This window comes from Lolium rigidum, chromosome 1 (assembly GCF_022539505.1).
Source record: "Lolium rigidum isolate FL_2022 chromosome 1, APGP_CSIRO_Lrig_0.1, whole genome shotgun sequence".
NCBI lineage: Eukaryota > Viridiplantae > Streptophyta > Magnoliopsida > Poales > Poaceae > Lolium > Lolium rigidum.
This window is the reverse complement of record NC_061508.1, coordinates 16,396,742-16,402,270: the sequence shown is the minus strand read 5'-3', so window position 1 is coordinate 16,402,270 and position 5,529 is coordinate 16,396,742.

The window sequence follows — 5,529 nt, the reverse complement described above, 5'->3', positions numbered from 1 at the left end:
CGTTTTACTCGCTCGGGACGAGCGATAACTAAGCTTGGGGATGCTTGATACGTCTCCGACGTATCGATAATTTCTTATGTTCTATGCCATATTATTGATGATACCTACATGTTTTATGCACACTTTACGTCATATTCGTGCATTTTCTGGAACTAACCTATTAACAAGATGCCGAAGTGCCGATTGCTTGTTTTCGCTGTTTTTGGTTTCGAAATCCTAGTAACGAAATATTCTCGGAATTGGACGAAATCAAGACCCGGGGCCTATTTCGCCACGAACCTTCCGGAAGACCGAAGAGCATACGAAGTGGGGCCACGAGGTGGCCAAACCACAAGGCGGCGCGGCCAAGGGGGCCCGCGCCGCCCGTGGTGTGGGCCCTCGTCAACCCCCCGACTCGCCCTTCCGCCTACTTAAAGCCTCCGTCGCGAAACCCCCGATGCGAAAAACCACGATACGGAAAACCTTACTAAGACGCCGCCGCCGCCGATCCCATCTCGGGGATTCTGGAGATCTCCTCGGCACCCTGCCGGAGAGGGGATTCATCTCCCGGAGGACTCTACACCGCCATGGTCGCCTCCGGAGTGATGAGTGAGTAGTTCACCCCTGGACTATGGGTCCATAGCGATAGCTAGATGGTTGTCTTCTCCTCATTGTGCTTCATTGTTGGATCTTGTGAGCTGCCTAACATGATCAAGATCATCTATCTGTAATACTCTATGTTGTGTTTGTCGGGATCCGATGGATAGAGAATACCATGTTATGTTAATTATCAAGTTATTGCATATGTGTTGTTTATGATCTTGCATGCTCTCCGTTATTAGTAGAGGCTCGGCCAAGTTGATGCTAGTAACTCCAAGAGGGAGTATTTATGCTCGATAGTGGGTTCATGCCTGCATTGACACTGGGACGATGACGGAAGAAGTTCTAAGGTTGTGCTGTGCTCGTTGCCACTAGGGATAAAACATTGATGCTATGTCCGAGGATGTAGTTATTGATTACATTACGCACCATACTTAATGCAATTGTCTCGTTGCTTTGCAACTTAATATCGGAAGGGGTTCGGACGATAACCTGAAGGTGGACTTTTTAGGCATAGATGCAGTTGGATGGCGGTCTATGTACTTTGTCGTAATGCCCAATTAAATCTCACTATACTTATCATGACATGTATGTGCATTGTTATGCCCTCTCTATTTGTCAATTGCCCGACTGTAATTTGTTCACCCAACATGCTTTTATCTTATGGGAGAGACACCTCTAGTGAACTGTGGACCCCGGTCCATTCTTTTAATACTTGAAATACAAATCTGTTGCAATACTTGTTTTACTATTTTCTCTGCAAACAATCATCTTCCACACAATACGGTTAATCCTTTGTTACAGCAAGCCGGTGAGATTGACAACCTCACTGTTTCGTTGGGGCAAAGTACTTTGGTTGTGTTGTGCAGGTTTGATGGCGTGTATTTCACACGTTCGTTGGGCAACCCCAAGAGGAAGGTATGATGCGCACAGCAGCAAGTTTTCCCTCAGAAAGAAACCAAGGTTTATCGAACCAGGAGGAGCCAAGAAGCACGTTGAAGGTTGATGGCGGCGGGATGTAGTGCGGCGCAACACCGGAGATTCGGCGCCAACGTGGAACCTGCACAACACAACCAAAGTACTTTGCCCCAACGAAACAGTGAGGTTGTCAATCTCACCGGCTTGCTGTAACAAAGGATTAACCGTATTGTGTGGAAGATGATTGTTTGCGAGAGAAAATAGTAAAAACAAGTATTGCAGACAGATTTGTATTTCAAGTATTAAAGAATGGACCGGGGTCCACAGTTCACTAGAGGTGTCTCTCCCATAAGATAAAAGCATGTTGGGTGAACAAATTACAGTCGGGCAATTGACAAATAGAGAGGGCATAACAATGCACATACATGACATGATAAGTATAGTGAGATTTAATTGGGCATTACGACAAAGTACATAGACCGCCATCAAACTGCATCTATGCCTAAAAAGTCCACCTTCAGGTTATCATCCGGAACCCCTCCGGTATTAAGTTGCTAAACAACAAACAATTGCATTAAGTATGGTGCGTAATGTAATCAACAACTACATCCTCGGACATAGCGCCAATGTTTTATCCCTAGTGGCAACGACACAACACAACCTTAGAACTTTACGTCACTCGTCCCGAGTGTCAATGCGGGCATGAACCCACTATCGAGCATAAGTACTCCCTCTTGGAGTTAAAAGTAAAAACTTGGCCAGAGCCTCTACTAGAAACGGAGAGCATGCAAGATCATAAACAACACATATGTAATAACTTGATAATTAACATGACATAGTATTCTCTATCCATCGGATCCCGACAAACACAACATATAGAATTACGAGATAGATGATCTTGATCATGTTAGGAAGCTCACAAGATCCAACAATGAAGCACAATGAGGAGAAGACAACCATCTAGCTACTGCTATGGACCCATAGTCCGGGGGTGAACTACTCACTCATCACTCCGGGAGGCGACCATGGCGGTGTAGAGTCCTCCGGGAGATGATTCCCCTCTCCGGCAGGGTGCGGGAGGCGATCTCCTGGATCCCCCGAGATGGGATCGGCGGCGGCGTCTCGGTAAGGTTTTCCGTATCGTGGCTCTCGATCTGGGGGTTTCGTCACGGAGACTTTTTATAGGCGGAAGGGCGAGGTCAAGAGGCGGCACGCGGGGCCCCACACCACGGGGCCGCGCGGCCAAGGGGGCCGCGCCGCCCTATAGTGTGGCCCCTCCGTGGCCCCTCTTCGTCTCTCCTTCGGACTTGGAAGCTTCGTGAGAAAATAGGCCCCGGGCTTTGATTTCGTCCAATTCGAGAATATTTCGTTACTAGGATTTACTGAAACCAAAAACAGCAGAACAACGACAGCGGCACTTCGGCATCTTGTTAATAGGTTAGTTCGAGAAAATGCACGAATATGACATAAAGTGTGCATAAAACATGTAGGTATCATCAATAATATGGCATAGAACATAAGAAATTATCGATACGTCGGAGACGTATCAAGCATCCCCAAGCTTAGTTACGCTCGTCCCGAGCGGGTAAAACGATAACAAAGATAATTTCTGAAGTGATATGCCATCATAACCTTGATCATACTATTTGTAAACATATGTAGTGGATGCGGCGATCAAAACAATGGTGATGACATGAGTAAACAAGTGAATCATAAAGCAAAGACTTTTCATGAATAGTACTTCAAGACAAGCATCAATAAGTCTTGCATAAGAGTTAACTCATAAAGCAATAAATCAAAGTAAAGGTATTGAAGCAACACAAAGGAAGATTAAGTTTCAGCGGTTGCTTTCAACTTGTAACATGTATATCTCATGGATAATAGTCAACATAGAGTAATATAACAAGTACAATATGCAAGTATGTAGGAATCAATGCACGGTTCACACAAGTGTTTGCTTCTCGAGGTGGAGAGAGATAGGTGAAGCTGACTCAACATAAAAGTAAAGAGAATGGTCCTTCAAAGAGGAAAGCATCGATTGCTATATTTGTGCTAGAGCTTTTATTTTGAAAACATGAAACAATTTTGTCAACGGTAGTAATAAAGCATATGAGTTATGAAAGTTATATCTTACAAGTTGCAAGTCTCATGCATAGTATACTAATAGTGCCCGCACCTTGTCCTAATTAACTTGGACTACTAGGATCTTTGCAATGCACATGTTTTAACCAAGTGTCACAATGGGGTACCTCCATGCCGCCTGTACAAAGGTCTAAGGAGAAAGCTCGCATTTTGGATTTCTCGCTTTTGATTATTCTCAACTTAGACATCCATACTGGGACAACATGTACAACGGATAATGGACTCCTCTTTAATGCATAAGCATGTGGCAACAATTTTTATTCTCATATGAGATTGAGGATATGTGTCCAAACTGAAACTTCCACCATGAATCATGGCTTTAGTTAGCGGCCCAAAGTTCTTCTCTAACAATATGCATGCTCCAACCATGAAGGTGGTAGATCTCTCTTGCTTCGGACAAGACGGACATGCATAGCAACTCACATGATATCCAACAAAGAATAGTTGATGGCGTCCCCGGAAACATGGTTACCGCTCAACAAGCAACTTAATAAGAGATAAAGTGCATAAGTACATATTCAATACTACAATAGTTTTTAAGCTATTTGTCCCATGAGCTATATATTGCAAAGGTGAATGATGGAATTTTAAAGGTAGCACTCAAGCAATTTACTTTGGAATGGCGGATAAATACCATGTAGTAGGTAGGTATGGTGGACACAAATGGCATAGTGGTTGGCTCAAGTATTTTGGATGCATGAGAAGTATTCCCTCTCGATACAAGGTTTAGGCTAGCAAGGCTTATTTGAAACAAACACAAGGATGAACGGTACAACAAAACTCACATAAAAGACATATGGTAAACATTATAAGACTCCATACCGTCTTCCTTGTTGTTCAAAACTCAATACTAGATGTTATCTAGACTCTAGAGAAACCAAATATGCAAACCAAATTAGCAAGCTCTAAGTATTTCTTCATTAATGGGTGCAAGGTATATGATGCAAGAGCTTAAACATGAGCACAACAATTGCCAAGTATCAAATTATCCAAGACATTTTAGAGTTACTACATGTAGCATTTTCCAATTCCAACCATATAACAATTTAACGAAGAAGAAACTTCGCCATGAATACTATGAGTAGAGCCTAAGGACATATTTGTCCATATGCAACGACGGAGCGTGTCTCTCTCCCATAAAGTGAATGCTAGGATCCATTTTATTCAAACAAAACAAAAAACAAAAACAAACCGACGCTCCAAGCAAAGTACATAAGATGTGGCCGAATAAAAATATAGTTTCGGGGGAGGAACCTGATAATGTTGTCGATGAAGAAGGGGATGCCTTGGGCATCCCCAAGCTAGACGCTTGAGTCTTCTTAATATATACGGGGGTGAACCACCGGGGCATCCCCAAGCTTAGAGCTTTCACTCTCCTTGATCATATTGCATCATACTCCTCTCTTGATCCTTGAAAACTTCCTCCACACCAAACTCGAAACAACTCATTAGAGGGTTAGTGCATAATAAAAATTCACATGTTCAGAGGTGACACAATCATTCTTAACACTTCTGGACATTGCATAAAGCTACTTGGACATTAATGGATCAAAGAAATTCATCCAACATAGCAAAAGAGGCAATGCGAAATAAAAGACAGAATCTGTCAAAACAGAACAGATCACGTAAAGATGGATTTTATTAGGCCACCAGACTTGCTCAAACGAAAATGCTCAAATTGAATGAAAGTTGCGTACATATCTGAGGATCATGCTCGTAAATTGGCATAATTTTACGAGCTACCTACGGGGAGATAGACCCAGATTCGTGACATCAAAGAATTCTGAAGCTGCGCAGATAATCCAAATCTAGTACTTACTTTTCTATCAAAGACTTTACTTGGCACAACAAAACATAAAACTAAGATAAGGAGAGGTTGCTACAGTAGTA